Below are 22520 nucleotides of genomic sequence, written 5' to 3' on the forward strand. Positions count from 1 at the left end.
CCTGATCAACAAAGACCTATCAATAACCTAGCACCTTACAGCTATTTAGGTTAGCAGCACACTTAGGTTTATTTGATTAACTAATATTATTCCTATGATCTTATCGCGAAATCAATCATAAAATAGTCAAAAACAAAAAGTAGATGACCTAATAGAAACCTATCATAATGACAAACAATAATCAAGGCAACTATGGAATAATAAAACTTAATTAAACAACCCTAAGCACACATATGCATCGATTTAATATAATTAAACCTTTTAACAAGTTTATAAAAACCATAACGATAAATAAATCCCAAGTCAAAATCAAACGTCAACAAAGGTTCATCATAAGCCTAGGCAGTCTATAAAGTTTAGCCTAACATCTTAAAAGTAAACAAAACGATAATAAAGGAAATCATGACGAAAATAAATAAGAACGGAAGATTAAAGGCGATAAAACCTGTTGTCTTCGTTCTTAGATGATAAGCACTTCGCCAGCTGATTCCTAGCCTTCAAATCCACCAAATATTGCAATCCTAAGCTCCAGGAAACTCCAAATTCGGCTCTAGTTCGCAGGGTATGCTTAGGATTAAGTTTAGGGGTGTTTATATAGGTTTCCTGGGCCCAAAACTGATAAAATACGAAGAAAATTCGAGAAACTGGGTCCCCAGAGCGCCGCGCGGCGGTGCTTTGCCTCCCGGTTGCGCGGTGCCGCGGGCTAGGGTTGGCTGACCGGTCGGTTCGTTTCCTGATGCGGTTCGATTCAATTCTAATGCGGTCCGGTTCAATTATGATGCTCCGGTTCATCGGTTTGGCATGTTTTAGCTCTTTTTTCGCTCTTTTTAACCATGAACAAGTCTCGGAACCTACATTATTCAAATTTATTAGTAGTATACAAATTCTAATAAAAACCGAACAAAAACTAATAAAATATTAATAAAAATATACAAAGGATTTATATATATTTGGCCTTATATCAACGGGTGACCATCAGGTGTATAGAGGCGGATGCGACGGGAGGGGTCGCCGAATGAGTTTGGGTAGTGTGTGGGCTGGATTGTTGTGGGCTATAAGCTGGAGTAGTGTGTGGGGCTGTTTGTAGTGAAGATGGTGGGCTTAGTGGTTGATTTTGTGGGCTGACTGGGGAGGGTGGGTTAAGAGATTCTGGCGATGAAGTTGGTGGATTTGGGGTTATGGGTGGAAATAGTCCCTGAATTTGTGTGATTGGGGTGTCATCAAGGTATGTATAGGAGGGTGTGTGGGGTTGGTCTCGAATAGGAAAGGTCTGTTCATCAAAGATTACATATCAGGATATTATAACCTTACTGCTAACCGAGTTGTAACATCGGTATCCCCGGAATTTAGCCGGATAACCCAAAAAAATGCACTGAATTGAGCGATTATGCAATTTGTGTGGTTGGGTGGAAGCTATGTTTGGATAGCACGCGCATCCAAAGACGCACAAATGGTCATAGGATGGGTGTCTTTGATAAAGTGCAAAGTGAGGAGTGGATAGGTACAGACGTTTGGTGGGTAAAATATTATGAAGGTAGGCAGCGGTATGAAGTGCTTCCACCCAAAATGAGGCAAGGAGATGGGCATGGGTGAGGAGGGTACGAACGACGTTGTTTAGTCCCTGAATCATGCGTTCAGAGCGGCCGTTTTGTTGGGATGTCTGAGGGCATGAAAACCGAAAGACGAGGCCGTGTCTGTTCGAAAACGCTTTAAATTCGTTGTTATCGAATTCTCCCCCAAGGTCACATTGGAATGCTTTAATTTTTAGATTAAATTGAGTGGCAATAAATTTATGAAATTTTGCAAATGTGGGGAACGTTTCGGATTTGTATCTGAACGGGTAGATCCAAACAAAGTGTGTAAAATTATAAATAAGAACCATATAGTATTTGTAACCAGAGTTGCTTAATACCGGTGACGTCCATAAATCGCAATGTATAATATTAAATGGTGCATAAGTAATAGATTGAGAGTCATAAAACAGTAAACAGGCATGTTTTGATAATTGACAAGAGTTGCAAATAGGTGAACCCGCGGGTTTATTACAATAAATGGAAAAACGAGAGCGTAATAAATTTAAGATAGTATCCCCGTGATTGTCGAGCCGACTATGCCATTGATCCGAGGTGGTGGTGACAAAAGCTGATGGATTCGCCGGTTGAGTGAAAGGATAAAGATCGCCCGTGCTATAGTGGAGGGAAAGATGAGTCCCAGTTTTGTAATCCTTCACAGTAAAACCATATGGATCAAATTCAGTAGAAGTTTGGTTATCGATATTAAATTTGCGAACATATAGTAAATTTTTAATAATGTTTGGGGCATAAAGGATATTGTTTAATCGATAGGTTCGGTTAGGGAGTGTGTGGGTGGCGTGTCCGGATCCTTTAATTGGTATTGAGTTACCATTACTGACATATATAGACCTAACAGGAAAAGATGACAAATTATGTGAAATTATACCTGGATCAAGGGTAAGATGGGCAGTTGCTCCAGTGTCTATGTGCCATGGGTCTTGACCGAGGTTGACCTATTGCATTGTTTGAGCTAAGGCTGACAGGTTATAATCTGTGTACCCGTCGAAAGATGACGAGGCAGGTGAGTTGTTGGATGAGCCGAGGATACTGGGCGGATTATATTGGGCTTGGCCTTGTCTACCAGATCCTTGCCACTGGGCTATCCAACGAGGCGGGAGTTGCTGCTGGCCCGTGTATGAGGGTTGGGTCGTGTATGGGGTGGGTGGTGGAGTCCAATGATTTGGCCACTGAGTATTGGGATATAAATTAGGTGGTGGCGTTTGTTGTTGATAACCACGATGTGAATAATTCCCATAATTTCCTCGACCCCGGTTTTGACCACGGCCACTTCGGCGTCCTCTGCCTTGGTACCCAAGGCCGCCCCGACCCTTGCCTTGATTGGAAGATGACAGACCACGAGGTTCTGGTGATGGTGGCGGCCATCACTGTGTTAGTAGTGCTTTGACGAGCTTGGTTCTTGATTCGCATCTCCTCATGGTTTAGCATAGTGCAAGCATTATCCTAAGTCGGAAATAACTAGTTAATGAGGGCACCGGCAACAGCGTATTCGGGAGGCAGACCTTGAACAAGTTAGGTCACCAGACGAGATTCAAGGACGGGCTGTTCGACATCTCCCAATTGGTTTGCAAGTTCCTTAAGTTTCTGACAATAATCATCCAGCGATGAACACGCGGTTAGTGTTAGGTTGGAAAATTGCTGATTAAGGTGTCCGGCACTGGCCATTTTGTTGTTTAAGAAGATGTTCTCGATCTTGAGCCAAGTTTCGCGAGCGGTGGTTTTGAGTTCAAGAACCCGATTCAAGAGGTCGAGATTAATGGTGCTGTAAATCCATTGAAGAACCAGTGCGTCAATCTCTTTCCAAGACTCGTAGTTCTCAGAATCTTCTGCATGGGCTGCGGTTCCGTCGATATGGTTGGACACTTTGTATGCCGTAGCATGGAGGAGGAACAACTTTGTCCATCCTGAGTGAAGAGGTATGCACCCGCCTTAACATCGAGCGGGGCGGGTCAACCCACAAGATATAGACAAGAGGCTTGAAATCAGGATGTCATGAAGACACAAAGCCAAAACCTATGCGCGTGGCGCATATCACATATGCTCACGCATATCACATATGTTCACGCATCACATATGCTCACGCGTATCACATATGCTCACGCATCATATATGCTCACGCATATCACATCTGCGCGTGGCGCATATCACATATGCTCACGCATATTACATATGCTTACGCATATCACATCTGCGCATGAAACATCTGCGCGTGAGAATAAAGAGAAGACCTCGCGCATCCCCAGGATAGGCGCATATCACACATGCACATAATCAACCACGTCCTTATCCAAATCAGGATAAAGACAACCATGATTGTGCTCATCAGACAACCTTCCAGAAGGTATCCTTTAAGGAATAAAGAATATGCTGATGTTGACAGCTGCCAATGAAGAGTGGACAACTCAGCAAAACCCATGGCTACCACGTGATTGCACATGGGTCAGGTGAAATACCTTGGTCAGAGAATAATCAATGAAAAAGCACCAGGTGTCCTAAGGACACGTGGCGCGAAGCAATAGGAGGAGGCCAAAAAGGCCCTATTTGGGTCTGAGCCCAATCATTGGAAACCCTAATACTATAAATACCACACCACCTCCACAAGGGGAGGTAAGCAAGAAAATACATTCTAAGTCCTTACTCACTTTCAGATTATTATTATCTTCTCCTACAATATCTTATTCTCACACCGGAGGGTTACCCCAAAGAGGACCCCTCTGTCCCTTTCTGAGGGGTAAGTTCACGGTGCTGCTCGTTTTGTAGGTGGAAAAATTCATACTCCGGAAAACCATCGGTGATATAGCACACTCATACCCGAGGAAAGTTGATCGTCTACTAGTAAGTCGATCCACGTTTCTTCATTGGCGCCATCACCTATTACAACGGCAACAAAACCACTATCTCATCAGTTCTCTCTGAAAATCTTCACCATGGTTTCCGGTGTTCGAAACAGCGATCAAGTTCTGGAGGATAATGAGATTGAGGATGTTAATGAGGGACATCAGTTTCTTAGGGCGCCGCGTGATACTGCGTGCACCACCAGTAACCATCCCTTCATCACAACACCTCATAGCCAGACTGAAACTCCTCCAGACGATCTCACGTTCCAAAATCTGACTGGTGCAAAACAAAAAGGACCAATGGGTCCGAAAGTTGAAACCAATGACCCTAAAGAATGGCTCATAAACGAACAACGGCGTTTAATGGACAAATACAATGAGCTGGTCAAACACAAAAAGTTAGCCGACTTAACACAAAGGCTCGCATTTGATAAACAAACCATTCAGGGAACAACAAAAAGGGCGCGCGCGCCGGAAGATGGTCACTCTGTTCACACCGAACACGCTGATGTTAGTGATGAGGAAGAGGTGCACAGCATGAGGAAGACGCGAGATACTCATGCAAGAGGTTCACAGCTTCGCGCGCACATGAACATAGCTCCTGGAGCCAAAGTTGATATGGATCTATACACACCGTACAACCCACAAGCGAAAGGGCAAGTGGACGTAACCACACCATATAGGCCAGGCATCTTGGTGAAGCATTCAAAATTCACTGAGCGTATTGCGAAGGCTCCCATTCAACACAAAACCAAGATGCCAAGTGGTCTAGGCAAGTACGATGGTACAACAGATCCAGATGATTTATTACAAGGTTTTTACAACACTGGAAACCTAGAAAGCTGGACGATGCCAACATGGTGTCACATGTTTGCTCGCTGCCTCACGGGCGCAGCGCGTGTCTGGTTCGAAAGCTTGCCGACAGGACAAATCGATGGGTTCGAAGAGCTATTGGAGAAGTTCCAGGCTCACTTTGTACAGCAGCGCAGACACACGCGCGACCCAGATGACATCATGCACTGCGTGCGCAGGAATGATGAAACCATTGAAGACTACATAACTCGTTTCAATCAGGAATCTCTTGCAATTGGAGGTATCACTGAACAACTCTAGCGCGTGGCCTTTATACAAGGTGCGCGCAGTGATCAACTCCGCAGAGCTCTCGTGAGCAGAGATGGCATGCCAACCACTTGGGCTAAGCTTATGGAAGCATCGCGAGTCTTTGCGCGAAATGAAAAACAAATTGCCCAAGACAGAGCAAGAGATAGAGGGCATCAAACAGAAGCACCACGCAACAATGAAAGGAGGGGCAAACAAAACTCCGTGTGGTCCAGGTTGCAACAAACCAGTTATTCTCCCGCAGAAAAGCAAGCGCAACAAAGTTCACCCCAGCCCCAAAAAGACATTCGTAATCGCGGAGAAGGTGACAAGAGGGAAGGCGGCAGAGCCTAACAGACCTCTACCAAGAATATGGACTCCCCTCACCAAAATGCCTTCGCAAGTGTTAAGCACAGAGAATGTCCAGTTTAAAAGCCCCAAGCCATTACTCCATAAGGGACCACCAAACAGTGGCAAGTATTGTGAGTTTCACAAGTCCACAGGGCACAACACCGATGCATGCCACCATTTGAAGGATGCGATTGAAAGAGATGTGAAATCAGGCAAGTTGGCTCACCTGGTGAAAAACCCAAGACCAGAGAATGAACAACCAGACGGAGCCTCAGCCAGTAAAAAATTCAAAAGAATCTGTGTAGCTGAAGGAGGAAAGCAAGGGCAAATATCGAGGAAGAGAAGCGCGCAAGTCCAAGGGGATTGGCGCGAGCAGAGGAGGCCCGTCTATCAGCAGTCCTCTAGTCATCACTGCACACATCGCTCATTATGAGGTGTCAAAAGTCCTGGTGGACACCGGCAGTGAATCAGACATCATGTATGAGCAATGTTTCAGGAAGTTGGATCCAGCAGACCAAGCAAGGCTCGAAATTGTGAATGCACCAATCTCGGGTGTCTCAAACGAAATTATTCACCCCCTAGGTCAGATACAATTCGAACTAACTATGGGGGATGAGAAACACAAGCGAGCTGAAATTGTCAACTTCTTGGTCTTGCCCACCACTTCATGCCATAATATGATCTTGGGTAGAGGAACGATTGCCCAATTCAACGCCATACCGTCACCAGCGCACGGCGCGTTGGGGTTCCCAACACCAACAGGAGTAACATTTGTATACCGAGATCATTTGTTCGCAGTAACAAGTATACCGCGAGAAGGGAGAATGAAGCTTCCAATGGCAAACAACGCGCCAGAGGAATGGATTCTCAACCCAAAATTCCCAGAACAAACAATCACAATTGGAGCTACGATGTCAGATGACACAAGGGTGAGAATGAAAAGATTGCTCACAACGTATATATCGGTCTTCGCGTGGCAACATTCTGATATGACTGGGGTTCCGCGAGACCTGGCGCAGCATTCTCTCAACACATTCAAGTCTGTAGAGCCAATTGCTCAAAAGAAAAGAGTCATGGGGGATGAGAAGGCAAAGGCCATGAATGAGCAAGTAGAAGATCTACTGCGCGCAAATATCATCCGCCCAATACGATACCAAACATGGGTAGCCAATCCTGTGATGGTAAAGAAGAGCAATGGGTCATGGAGAATGTGCATTGATTTCAAGGACCTCAACAAAGCGTGTCCAAAAGATTGTTACCCCCTCCCAAACATTGACGCGAAGGTGGACTCTGTGGCGCCATTTAAGCTCAAATGTTTCCTGGATGCCTATAAGGGCTATCACCAAATTCAAATGGCACCACAAGATGAGGACAAGACTGCCTTCAGAACTGACAAGGGTGTTTTCTGTTACACAAAAATGCCCTTTGGTTTGAAGAATGCAGGAGCCACTTACCAAAGACTCATGGATGCGGTTTTCAACGAGCAAATTGGAAAAAACTTAGAAGTCTACGTGGATGATTTGGTGATTAAAAGCAGGGAGGAAAAACAAATGCTTAAAGACATCGAAGAAACCCTTTGGCGCCTAAAGGAAGTAAACATGAAGCTCAACCCGAGCAAATGCACATTCGGCGTAGAAGAAGGGAAATTTCTCGGTGTAATGGTCACCAAGGATGGTTTCAAGGTGAACCCAGAGAAGGTGGAGGCTATCCTTGACATGCCCTCACCATCCACCATGAAGGAAGTTCAAAAGTTGAATGGCAGATTGGTATCAATTAACAGGTTCCTAGCAAACCATGCAAGCAAATCTACCCCATTTGTTAACACATTGAGAAATTGCTTAAAGAAAAGCCAATTCAAGTGGAAGCCTGAGGCCGAGCAAGCTTTCAATGAGATAAAAAAATGTCCGATAAATCTGCCTGCGCTCACAGCTCCACTTCCTGGTGAAACTTTAACGTTGTACCTGTCAGCAGGAGAGCGCGCCATTGGCGCAGTATTACTGGTGGATCGCAAAGGAATCAAAACACCAATTTATTATGTAAGTCGGGTGCTGACAGATCCTGAGACGCGCTACACCATCATAGAAAAGTTAGTTTTATCACTAACGCATGCGTCGCGCAAGCTTCACAGATATTTCAATGGTCATCCTATTGAAGTCCTGACTGGTTACAACATCCAGCAAGTCCTGCGGCGTCCCGCGCTCTCAGGAAGGCTGACAAAATGGGCGCTGGAATTAGGAGAGCACACGATCGCCTATAAGCCTCGTCCAGCAATCAAGGGACAAGTCTTAGCTGATTTCATCGCAGAAATCCCTGAAGGAAAAGTTGAAGAGGCTCAGCGCGAATTAGACCCTCCGCAAGCCAATAATGAAGAAAAAGTTTGGAGATTATTCACTGACGGAGCTTCAAACAACGAAGGGTCCAGCGCAGGCCTCAAGCTGGTGGATCCAGAAAATCATGAGTATACTTACGCAATCAGGTTGGATTTCAAGAGCACCAACAATGAAGCTGAGTATGAAGCCCTGCTGGCTGGTTTGCGCATCGCGCACAAGTTCGGAGTCAAAAAGCTAGAGGCTCATGTAGATTCATACCTGGTAGCAGCGCAAGTCAATGGCCTTTATGATGCCAAGGAGAACACCATGCCTCTGTATCTAGAGCAGGCGAAAAAACTCATTGAACAATTTGAATCTTTCAGAATCATACACATTCCGCGCAGTGAAAATAAGTCCGCCGACGCGCTGAGCAAGATGGCATCAACCAGCTTCGATCACTTTGGCAAAGATGTCAGGGTGGAAGTAATGAGCAACCCGTCGGTGGGAGCGAAGTCTGTCCTTGTAATTCATACAACACCTTCATCATGGATAACTCCAATAATGGAATTCTTGAAGGAGGGAAAGGTATCGGACGATCGCGCACAGGCGAGGAAGATAAGACACAAGTCGCAGAACTACGAACTGCTTGATGGTACGTTATATCGACGCTCTTATCTTGGACCGCTCATGAAATGCTTGGATGCTGAGGAAGCAAGCTATGTGATCCGAGAAATACACGAAGGAATCTGTGGAATACATGCTGGCCGGCGCATGGTGGTTGCCAAGGCAATGAACGCAGGTTACTATTGGCCAGGCATGTACTTGGACGCGTTAAAAGAGATCCAAAAATGCAAAGCGTGTCAGAGCTATGCGCCAAACACCATGCGGCCAAAGAACAACTTGATTCCGGTGACCTCTGCATGGCCTTTCCACAAGTGGGCAATCGATATTGTGGGTCCCTTACCACAAGCGCTGGGGCGAGTAAAGTTTTTGGTAGTGGCAGTAGACTATTTCACAAAATGGGTTGAAGCCAAGCCACTAGCAAAAATCACAGCCGAGGCAATGAAGCAATTTATTTGGAGCCACATCATATGCCGTTTTGGCCTGCCAATGGAAATTGTGAGCGACAATGGCAAACAATTCACTGACAGGAAGATATCCAGTTGGCTCAAGGAATTGCGCATCAACCAAGTCTTCACTTCAGTATACCACCCTCAAGGGAATGGCCAAGTGGAGCGCGCGAACCAAAGCTTGCTGAATGGGCTGAAGAAAAGGTTGGAGGGAGAATCCCATGCATGGGTCGAGGAGTTACCTAATGTCCTGTGGGCGCACAGGACATTAAGCAAAACCAGCAATGGCGAGTCCCCGTTCAGCCTAACCTATGGAACGGAGGCTATGATTCCAGCAGAGATTGGATGCCCATCCTATAGAGTGCTCATGATGAGTAAAAAAGACAACGAGCAAGAAAGGAGGTTGGATCTCAACTTACTTGAAGGGCGCAGAGAGGCGGCTATCATCAGTGAAGCCAAATACAAGAAAAAACTAGAAAAATATTACAATCAGCGCGTGAAAGATTGCCACTTCAAGAAGAATGATTTTGTCCTTCGGAACAATGAAACTAGTCGCGCAATACCCCCGGGAAAGATGTCTCCCAACTGGGAGGGACCTTATCAAGTCTCGGAAGAATTAGGAAAAGGCGCATACGCTTTAAAAGATTTGAATGGAAAGAAGATCCCGCGCACATGGAACGCAGCACAGCTTAGAAAATGTTTCATGTAAAAGTTGTCAAGTTTGTAATCAAAGCCCTTTAAGCCATTATGAATAATGATGCACGCTATTTTCTCTTAATGTGTGTTCTATTACCTTTTGCATACATGTTTCACACTTCCCTTTATTAATTTTGAGCAATATGACAACATTGTATTGACATCAAACTAAAAATAAAACGAAGTAAAACATACATGCGCGAGCTTCAAGCTCAAACGCGTTAACGAGTTTTAACTCTAAAACGTCGGGGCCTTAACCCAATAATATGAGCCTTAGCTCAAATCACTCACAACATCCATCCTACATGCTGCGCAGTTAGACCATAAAGGTACCTAAGCACAACTAAGGCAAAGCACATGCCAAAACATAGTTGTTAAGGTCTCAGGTCGAGGTCGCGCATGGGATTATAATGGATATCAGAGTAACACATACTGACACGTAAAGGCTAAAAAACTCATTCATAATTCCCTATAATAAATGCGCGATAACGTCGCGCAAAGGAGGAATAATGAAGTGCCAAGGCACGTGTCAGCATATTCAGAATATTGCAAAATAACTTGAAATGTGACAACTGTTAAGGATTAAATAAAATAATTTCCTTACAGCCTTGTCCAAGTTTCAATGTGTAAGCATACCTTATATTCAACGAGCATAAACATGCAATACAAAGAGATGAATTGGGAATGCGCAAGATGCGAATAAGGGAAAAACAAAATTTCATTCCAAAACATAGAAGTTTACAAATTTACAAAATGATGAGATAAAAACTACAAACAAAAAAAAACATGAAGGGCTTTTCAAGTCTTTATATCAACATCAGCCTCTTCATCGCCCTCATCATTACCTCCTCCCTCAGCATCTGGCGCAGCCCGCTCCTCGTCATCTCCAAACTTACCATAATCAAGCTGTTCGTCTTGAATGGAGTCGTCTTCTTCACGATAGTGTCAGGAGTAGGTCCTTTGGCCACGCCAGAGCCGCTAGCAGAGGCAGCATTGCCCGCGCCATCATCGCTGCCACCAGTCCCTTCACATTCGTCAAGTAATTTCTTTAGCGCGCCAAGATCGGGCTGGTCAGCAAGCGCGGCTATCTGCAAGTCACAAGGAAAAGTATGAGTACAAAAGATTAGGAAAATAAGTCAAGGTAAACTCATTAATGTTAAAATACCTGCTCAAGGATGGGAATTGGAGTATTCAAGTACTTCTCCCCCACCTCGGCCATGTCAGCGCAGACAACGTCGAGCTGATAAGGGTAGTCGGATGGATTCTTCTTCAGCGTGCCATATTCATAGCCATCCTTAAACCCTTCAGCTCGACCCACCAAGCGCGACGCAGCATTGCAATCCATCACAAGGGTCTGAAACTCGTCTGAGTATTTCATCGCATAAGCGCAACGAGTCACACCCTGTGAAACTAGCCATTGACGATCCTGCGCGAGGGAAGAAACAGACGTCTCAAGAGCAGGAATCTGAGAGTTTAACAACTCAACAGTTTCCTTGGTTTGTTTTAGCTCTTCTCTGTCAGACGCTGCTGCCGCCAAGGCTTCATTATTTTCTGCTCGCGCAGCATCGAGCTCTTCTCTGTCAGACGCTGCTGCCGCCAAGGCTTCATTCTTTTCTGCTCGCGCAGCATCGAGCTCTTTCTTCAGGCGCGCAACCTCACTCTCTAATAAAGATTTGTCATTGTTAGCCTGCGCAAGAGTTTGATCACGCGCCTCTGCCTCCAACTCCAAGTCACGCGCTCGACGCGCGTACCTGGCCGCATCCGCTTCTGCGGCTTGCAGCTTCTCCCGCGCAGCCTGCAGCTCATGCCCGCGCTTCACAAAGGCTGCGTTGGCACTTGCTCGGTTCTCGCTAAGTTCTGCTTGGAGTTTCTCAGCTCTCTCTCGAGCGTCAGAAAGATTCCAAGCAGAAATCTTAGCCTCTTGCTTGGCCTCCACAAGGGCGTCACGCACTTTTATATAATCATTGCGAAGCTCTTGGGAGGCAGCAAAGAACGCAGACCCAGCAAAAAGGTGGTCGTTGAGCAAGTCCACGCGAGCGCGGTCCTCCTGAAACCTCCTTTCAGCCGGAGGAACAGAGTGAGCCCAGAAGTCTTCACACACGCCCATGGATTGAAATGAGCTATCTTCAGTAATATTCCAGCTCGGGCGGTATATGTGATCGGCTTCCTACAAACACAAAGCAACGCAAAAGCAACATTTTAGTCATCTAAACACTAATCTGGAAGTCCGCACAGCGGAGCAAAACAAACTTATACCTGCGGAGAGCCGGCAGAAAAGTCAGCGCCAGCCCATCTAGAAGAAGGCTGCGCCACGAAACCTCGTGGCGCAACAGGGCTTGCGCGGCCACCATCAGAGCCTTCAGAATTGACCTCCTCATCATCCTCTGTAACAGGTCTCTTCTCCTGCGACTTGGAAAAATCAAAAACAGTCTCACGAGGGCTGCGCGCAGGAGGAGGCGAGGGAGGTCTTGACGCCGTTAGATCAGCACGTAAAATAGTCTCCTGCTCCTTAGTAATCCCAATGAGAGGAGATTCAGTGCTTGTTGGAGCAGGAGCAGAACTAACGGCGCCAGCGCCGGCGCCAGCAGTGCCACCAGCAGCTTGTGTGCCAGCTATAATTCCTATGAAAAACCAAGGAGAAATGATTCATGACTTGAACTAAAGGAAAAAATCAGAAAATCAAAGCGCAATAAATACCTTGGCGCACCGCCGTTCGCGAATTGAGCATCGCCATGAAGTCCATTTTCCCCCTTTTCGAGGGTAAAGCAGGGGACTTCAAAGCAACCTTCGGCGCAGCCTCGGTACCTTGCCGCGCCTGAGGTTGAGCCACCAAAGTCGCCGGCTCTACAAACATTTGAGTGAACAAAGTTTCATTAATAACTCTATCGGAATCAAGCTCATAAAACCACAAAATATAAACAAAGTATACCTGTTGGAGAAGATGAAACAGCAGGCGCAGCGCCGCTTCCCTTGTCCGCCGCGCGAAGAGATGAGGTGGCAGCACCATACCTCGTGTGGACGGGAGGATTGCCCACACCTCGAGGCAAAGAAGACGAGGAAAACTTGGAGGTAAATCCCTTGGTTTTCTCAAGTCCATTCGCTTGGGTAGGAGGAGGATTCTGGGCAACAGGGGCATCATTTTTCTTCTGTTTTTTACTGGCCCCTGCGCCAGTTTTGCCTTTAGCTTTGCGCTTGAGTTGTGGCGCCTTAGCTTCTTCCTCCTCCACCTCCTCTTCCGCAAGCTCCAACTCATAATTCTCGAGCGCATCTACAATATGTGCAACAGAAATGTTAACCAAATTTGGTATTCTAAAGGCCTAAGCATAAGTACAAAGGCTTACCAGGCGCATCGCTGTCAAAGCAAAATTCTAAATCAATAGGGATGAACATATCATCGAAGCGATCGGGGAAAGCAACTTCCCCAGCGCTCAGCGCGACAGAGCCACCCTCCATATGCTCGTCATAGGCAGCGTGGACGTATTCCTTGCTTACTGCATAATACAAGACAAATGATATCAACAAAACGAATTATATTCGCGCAGAAATAATGCAATGAGCTAATAACTCACCTAAGCCATCAACTTGGACGACAGGCTCAGTCGCGCTGTCGGTCCACCTCTTGCTCATACCAACCCCCACCAGCGCCTCCTCGTAAATATTCTTGGCGGGGGATGGTTCAGCAGATAACTTGTTAACCCATGTGCCCGTTGGGTTCTTAAGAACATTCTCATCCGCGGGCGCAGAAGTGATCGCGCGCATGGTCATGCGGATGGGAATCACACCAGCCTTAATATAAAAAAAAATTTCAGACCAGTCATGAAGGCTTTTGAAGGAAACAGTGCAGCACTTAACCTTCTGATTGTGCGGTGTGAATGAGAACCAAGAATCTTGGATTTTTGGCTTGTAAAAATATTGAAAGCGCCGAGGGGTGGGCTCCTCGCGCTGAGCTTTGCACATGAACTCAAAATGAGTCATGCGCACTAGTCCACAAGGATGGACTTGGGATATGTGAATCCCATAAAATTGAAGGAGCGCACCTATAAACCTTGTCATCGGAAGACGAAGGTTAAAGTGAGTGAAAAAGTGAGAGTATAAAGAGATATAGCCGGTGGGCGGATCTGCCGCCGTTTGCCCGGTCGCCGGGAGCAGACAGCTGTACTCAGGAAGAAAACCCTGAGAGGCGACGAGATTATCGAAGTCAGACTGTTTCAATTTGCAGGGAATCTCATCCCATCTCTTCACCGTTTTGTTCTTCCCCACCTCCTCCGACGAGGCCTCGGCAGCCCGTTTACCCTTGGCGGTCTTCTTCAAAGTGGACATAACTAACGATTTTACACGGCGTTTGCTGGGGGAAATTGTGGTGTCTGGGTTGTCAGACATACAATTGGGAATCAAACAGCGGTTACTTTAAGCGCGGAAATCTGGAAGCAAAAGATAAAGGCTCTTAATCGGAATGAAAATTGAAGGAGAAAGAGCTCTGAAAATAACAATGAAGATGAAGAAAAAACCACTCAAAAGGCTTGCTTTTATAGGCCCAGGAGAGAGAAAGAAACAGGTAATGATCAGAGTTACGCTCACGCGCCCCCACTCGCAGGTGCAGGCCAACATGAGCGCGACACGTGGTCCTGACACTGTATGAGGAGACATGAAAGGTCACTGTAGCACCTCGAGCACACGAAAAGTCTGACACATAACGTCTCCATCTCTGACGCATGTCAGCACCAACCAACCACATACATGGACGATTCATTTCAACCAAAAGGATAGAATTTCGCGCAACGCACATATGAGAAATAAAAAAGAAAAGACAAACCCTATTAAAAGAGCAAACTATTAAGTCTAATATCTATCTTACCTCGCTCGCGCGAGACAAGACACACATTAGACTGGGGGGGGCTTGAAGAGGTATGCACCCGCCTTAACATCGAGCGGGGCGGGTCAACCCACAAGATATAGACAAGAGGCTTGAAATTAGGATGTCATGAAGACACAAAGCCAAAACCTATGCGCGTGGCGCATATCACATATGCTCACGCATATCACATATGTTCACGCATCACATATGCTCACGCGTATCACATATGCTCACGCATCATATATGCTCACGCATATCACATCTGCGCGTGGCGCATCTGCGCGTGGCGCATATCACATATGCTCACGCATATTACATATGCTTGCGCATATCACATCTGCGCATGAAACATCTGCGCGTGAGAATAAAGAGAAGACCTCACGCATCCCCAGGATAGGCGCATATCACACATGCACATAATCAACCACGTCCTTATCCAAATCAGGATAAGGACAACCATGATTGTGCTCATCAGACAACCTTCCAGAAGGTATTCTTTAAGGAATAAAGAATATGCTGATGTTGACAGCTGCCAATGAAGGGTGGACAACTCAGCAAAACCCATGTGCTACCACGTGATTGCACATGGGTCAGGTGAAATACCTTGGTCAGAGAATAATCAATGAAAAAGCACCAGGTGTCCTAAGGACACGTGACGCGAAGCAATAGGAGGAGGCCAAAAAGGCCCTAATTGGGTCTGAGCCTAATCATTGGAAACCCTAATACTATAAATACCACACCACCTCCACAAGGGGAGGTAAGCAAGAAAATACATTCTAAGTCCTTACTCACTTTCAGATTATTATTATCTTCTCCTACAATATCTTATTCTCACACCGGAGGGTTACCCCAAAGAGGACCCCTCTGTCCCTTTCTGAGGGGTAAGTTCACGGTGCTGCTCGTTTTGTAGGTGGAAGAATTCATACTCCGGAAAACCATCGGTGATATAGCACACTCATACCCGAGGAAAGTTGATCGTCTACTAGTAAGTCGATCCACGTTTCTTCACTGAGTAAGTGAGGTTGGTTTCATCCAAGGTGCGGATTTTGGAACCGATGTATGTGACGAAGTATGCCGGATGTAAAACAAAAGGTTTTGGGTCAGAAGAGGATGTCGAAGCTTCTTTATCGTTGGTCATGGCAGAAGAGATGGCGGTAGACCAGGATTAAGGAGAAAAACCTAGGTCTATGATACCATATAGGGCATAAAACAAATATAATTATAATACAACTCAATCTCCTAAATAGACAAACAATCACCAAAATATCTACCATAAATACATATAAACTAATAATGAGGTATATCTTCATGCTTTTTAATTTTATGTAGACACCACATCATATATTTTATCTCATTTCACTCTATCTCAACATAAGGAAATTGCTTAACCTTTTTACTTCTTTTTATTTAATGTAAAATTGATTTTTAAATTATTTTTATTAGAGGATTTTAAAGCCCGTTAACATTTTAACTCATTTTGCATTTAACGCCCCTTAACACATGAAGGAAGTGGTATGCCATTCGTTAACTCTGGTTAACTCAGCTTTAACGCCCTGACGTTAACGTATACCCCTAGGCCTTATCTTCAAGCTCCACAACACACCTTTAATCTCTCTAGTATCCACCACAGTAACAGAGCCCTAGAAAAACCAATCCAACGGTCATATTTGACCCACACAAAAACTACTTCAATCGCATGGTACAACACAAAATTGGGTACACGATTTGTTGATTAAACCACCGGCGTCCAACTACCCAAATCGGGTATAGTACCGGATCTACACTTACCGATTACGTCCCGATCCTCCTAATATGATTTAAATACTAACGAAAATCGAGTTGCATTGGAGTATGCTGGTTAATATACGCCACCATCTGAAGATCTAAACACCTGAATGGAAATGAAGCCGTTTGGCAATGAATTCATTCAAAATGTAATAATTTGATATTTTTTTTTAAATCAAATTTCCTACATTATCGTGTTTTGAATTCGAATTTCCTACAAATTCAACATTAGATTTTCCCGTTATTTCGTTTTCTTTTCTTCTTCTTTTTTTTTTTTTCGTAATAAAACAGAGTATTATTCGACAAAAAGTAGTGGCTGGCAATCAAATCCAATATATCCTTTCCAAGAATTTCGGATGCTTCAACGTCAATACCCCCTCCACTACTAGAGAAATTAACATTTCTTGAAAGTTTTACATAGTTAATACATAATTATTATTATTCTCAATAACAATTTTTACTTTTTAAGTATATTTTAAAATAACAATAATAAAATTCGTAGAAAACGGTATTTTAAGTTTTAAATTAAGAATTACATTTCTGAAGAGACATGATGTGATGGTAACGTGTCTTCCATCTATCCTAAAGATTGAGAGTTTAAATCATGCAAGATGCGTGTATCCTATGTGTTTATAGAGGTATTTAAGAGTGGGTTGGTATGTCGTTCACTCGTTCAAAAAAAAATTTGAAATTGAATTACAGAATAAACTTAATTTTATAAAACTATTTCGAAAAGTTGTATACATGGCGGGTTTTTTTCTTATTAAAATCTCAAGTGTTGAACTTTTATAAGATGATTTGAGCTAGATCACATCCACTTAATACAACTAAAATTTAGTATACACTGCATGTAGTCTCTTTTTTATTGTTATTAAAAAGAAGTTTCAGCAACGGCTGAAAATTCTTCCTATTTTTTCATCAATTTACTAAAACTTAGCATATGCCTTTTTAGATGACGGCTAAAAAGGGTAGGCAAAAATTGTCCTTTTTAAAGTGTTTTACGCTGAATAAAACTTATCCCATGCTTTACTGTCTTAGCCAACGATGCTTGCTTGTGATATCTTGATTGTTTATTTCATACGTCTATTTTAGTAAATACTGAAATTCAATGTTTATTTTGGTTACATTTTCACTCAACGTGTATAACTGTTATTTTAAATAATAGCAATCAAGTAAAATGTAACTTAACAATAATATTTACAATTAGATTTTAAATCTTAGACGACACTCCAACCTTTAAAAGACATGATGTATGCAACTTTAGCAAGATGGAAGCTTAGGTGTTGCACCATTTTGAAGAAAGAGGAATCTAAGTTGTTAAAAGGAGCAATTTGTGGAATAAGTGTAGATTCTGAAATGGAATTCCATCTACACCTTTTTAATGGTGTCGAATATGCCTTTTTGATGCAAAAGATTTTAAAAACAATAATATCATTGACTTTATATTAATGTTTTAAAAGATAAAATCGGTTTTTTTAGGTTTATTGGATTTTAATAATCTCTATTGAATGGTATTTACCGATAATAATCTCTATGTATTTTATCACCACTTGCGGTCCTAAATTTAAAAAAGTTGACTTCCAATGTCCCCCCGCAATGGATAATTAACAATTGTAACATTTTTTTTATTTCATTTCAATCTCTTTCATTGAAAACATTATTGAAGTAGTTATTCGCCCACTGTAAGAGTGGACTCGTCGTTTACTTAATTTAACTCCAACGTGAAAATGATTAGAGTGAAGACATAGAGAATTATCGACAACAATCGTGAACAAGTTACGTAAAGTTAATTGTTTTGTATAATCCTTGTAAAAATAATGAAAATAATTAGAAGTTGGGTACTGGGCATATGCTACTTTGTTAAGGTGACTTTGCATGAGGCGTATATCGAACTTCTTAATAACGACATATATCTTTAGTAATGCCTATCTTCGAACCCATGTCCAGCTTGAGAAATAGACCAAACAAGTCTAAACAACCCATGTTTCGAACCAAGGAACTAAAGGAAGCGATTTGTACAAATGACTTACTTATCACGGTATATCATTAGTGTAATAAGCCAGATGCCCATGCATATAATGATCATCTCCTCTCCTTGAAAAATATATAATATAATGATTAGGTATTCTCTTTTCATTGCTGAAGCTATAAAAAAAATTCCCCTCATGGTCGGGTGACACATTATATGATGTTTGGTGTCTATAATTGTCGTGGTTGAGACTATGAATACGAATAAAAGTCGGGGAGAGTTTTAACGAAAACCATATTTAACTTGTACATATGGGAAAATCGGTTTTAAACTCTATTGTTTTTTTTTCTTTTTATATGTTATAAATCTTTACCATAACCAAAAATAAATGAATATATATATGTAGACCGTATAAATACATATATTTATCTATATTTATCTGGCGAAGTTACATATACATATATTATACAAGGTAAATATATGTAGATTACGAGCTACATATATGTAGTGGTGTGCATGGTTCATTGTTGGCCTAAAACGATAACCATATCCAAGATGTTGGTTTATGGATAGCCATAAACATAACCAATCGGTTATGACGGTTTGGTTATTCATTGTTCAAGGTGATACTTGACTTTGTGTCCAACTAAAAATAAGGGTGTTCTTCGGGTTCGTTTTTCGGGCTTGGGTTTTTTAGGTCGGGTTCTTCGGGTTTCAAAGTTTTAAATCTTAACCCGAAACCCAACCCAAATCTCTCATGGGTTTTTCAGTTTCGGGTAATTCGGATTCGGGTTTTTTTTGGTTGGGTTAATCGGGTTTCGAGTATCCTAGAAAACGAAATAAAAAACAAAAAAATTAAAAAAACTTCAATGCTAAAATTAAAACAGCATATTCTTTTTTGCTCGTAACGCAAATAATTAAATAATAAACCAACATAACTTGATAAAGTCATAAAACAATTCAAAAGAATAGTAAAACTAAGTAACTAAATTAAACCATAATTGTCTTCAATCAGACGTGATTTGGTTGTTCGATTGCGGTTGCTATTAGTAATAAACTGAAAACATAAATTAACAATAAACAATTGATCCATAATAGTTGGAATGACAACCGTTCAGATTCTGATAACTTTAGTGACTAAATTAAGCCAATTATACCTGAAAATATATTTAATTTCAAAACTAAAAGTTTATTCGGGTTTTTCGGGTTGACCCGAAACTTATAAATCAAACCCGAGAACTAACCCAAATTACTTCGGTTCGGATCCGGGTTAGTCTTTTCTTGGGTTTGGGTTTTTTAGATCGGGTTAGTTTAGGTTCAAGTACGGGTTTTTTCCGTTTGAGTTTCAGGTAAAAGTGACAGCCCTGACTGAAAATAGCTCAAAACAGTCTAATTGGACATTGTTTTGGCCCGAAAGTCCGGGTTTGAAACTTTTTGACCATAAAATATTTTACCTCTTAGTACATATTTTATTTTACATAATAAGTTTTGTAGTTACTAGATAATAAATTGAAAATGGAGATACACGTTCCGTGTGTTATTCAGTTACCTTCACGTGAAAGAATGACTGACTGGCTAAAATAAGCCTTGATTCCATCGATTGAATTTATTGATTTATATGGATCCGATCCCATTTGTTTCCAAATTACCCTGCCTTTCTTTAATCTATAATAAGCAAACCAAATAAATCAATCGGGTGGAAGCTGAGTAGGTTATTCTTGTCTCCACTCCTGTTACTATCATCAAATTGCCCTCTACACACGAACGAACTGATTCTCATTATTATTATTAGTGAGGTAATTTGTTCATTACGAACTTGATTCCACTTTACTTGCTTTTCTTTTTATTTATGCTAGTGCTATATATAATAGTAGCAGTGAAGTCATTTGGGGGAGTCTTCCGATCTGATTTCAGTGATTCATTATCGACTCTGGTAAACGTTTATTTCATTTTAGTTGTTTGATCGACTGCAAGCTGATTGATTTCCGTTACTTTTTAGGGTTTTTTTTGTTGCTGTACGGTTTGTTGGGAACATTAAACTGTCCCCTGCAACTCTGTGTGTGCAGTGACTCACTGAGTTACCACCATTTGATTTGGGCCCAAATTACTTGGGCTTGCATAGCTTCATTTACAATATTCGGCTTGCTTGTGTCGTATCGTGTGTGCACTTTTTTAATTTTGAATATTAATTTCGGGCATGAAATAAAAACACACACACCGACACTGGAATAATATTAAGTTTGGGCCTCGTCACATCATATGGTTTATACGGGTCTTATGATGGGCCAAATGGTTACAAGTGATTATGATAGCCAATAACCAGTTTCTGACCGCTAGAAACAAATATATAGTATAGCCGTTAGAAAATAGTCAAAAGGGTTTAGTTTAAATTCAGTGTTAACGTTACTAACCGGTTAGGGTTCAAAAATGTAAAAACAGTTCCTTACAATTAGTTCCTAACCGATTTCGGTTTATGGTTGGTTTTGATTCGGTTAATCAACTATGATTTGCACCTCTATGCACCAAACTGCCGTATGATTTTGTCGATCGACCCTCTTACTAACCATTTTCTCCTTGTCGCACGAACCATATACCGGTATAATACGACAGTTATGTATGGATAATGTGTCAGTGATATTTGTTTGGCTGCCATCCTAAATTTTTAGACACGATATTCTTACTTCACAAGGAGGAACCCAACCACTAAACAATAATGTCATGTACCATCCACGTGGTTTTGTTTCTATGTGTTATATAATATTTGCTATTTATTTTTTACACCAAATGCTTTTTGTAAAAAATAAAAACACATGTAACAAAGTCATGACAAAATGGTTAAAATTGTTTAATCTCCCCAAATAACATGGAGCGTGTTACATGTTTCATTATTAAACTCGGTTTAAAAAAATTATAAGGCATGAATTATGGTCATGTGACATGATTGTACAACTTTAGTTGCATGAGTTACAACTTAGAATTTTAATGTTACTAGTCATATTTGTCTTGCCATATCATTGGGTCTTCATAATCTGATATTCAGCAATGTCATCATCCTTATCCAAATGCGCGTTTAGTTTAGGGCGGCTTGAATAAGTTGTTAAGATGCTGGCTTGCGTTAGCCGGGTTGACTAGACTCATACGCGGCATCTTGACACTGCTCACCAGATTTACATCATCAATCATTTTTATAACTTATCTTACATGTGACTAATTAACTACTATTTTCTGAAAGTATTTAAAAATTAGTCATATAGGCGTGGTAGGTGTTTAATTTTGAATGAACGTTATAAGTTTTTAATTGCAAAATAGAGTTTTACTTCAAGTAACTCTTTTTTCTTTGAAATTTTATATTTTGGGTGATTTAGAAATAAAAATTAATATTTTATATGATCTTATCATCAAATATTTTTACAAGATTAAATTATTTTGTTAAGCTGCTAATCTCATCTTTTCTAACCATGGTGTGAAACATATTAAATATATTTATTAAATTGTATTTCAATTTTCAAATAAAGTGTTGATTTTTCTGGGCTTTTGGGTCAAGGGTCGGTATATATGGAGAAATGTTGACCTCCCTAGTTATGACCTCTATGAGAATCCGGACAAATTCAGTGCACATCGTGAAATTAAAATAATAAATATTTATTCATCCTGGAGGGCCCACCATAAAATTATATCGCATTTATTCTTGTGTCTTAATTAGTTTTTACTTTCTAACTTTCATTTATGGTTAAATTTAAGATTGGGGGCTGTGGTTACAAAAATTTAATTAAACAGGGTTTAATTTTAATATATGTTATATCTTATTATTTGTAACTTTGTAATTAATTGTTTTGGCATTTAATCTTTTTTTTCTTAAAAAGTTTGTAAAAAAAAGGGTAAAAAATGGTGGAATATTTGTCACACCGATAATAACTTGGGGGAATGCGCATTCATGAGTATTACCCATGTATCGGTC

Source organism: Bidens hawaiensis, unplaced genomic scaffold (assembly GCF_021521415.1).
Source record: "Bidens hawaiensis isolate Kalapana, Puna unplaced genomic scaffold, B.hawaiensis_p1.1 tig00008893_1, whole genome shotgun sequence".
NCBI classification, from domain to species: Eukaryota; Viridiplantae; Streptophyta; class Magnoliopsida; order Asterales; family Asteraceae; genus Bidens; species Bidens hawaiensis.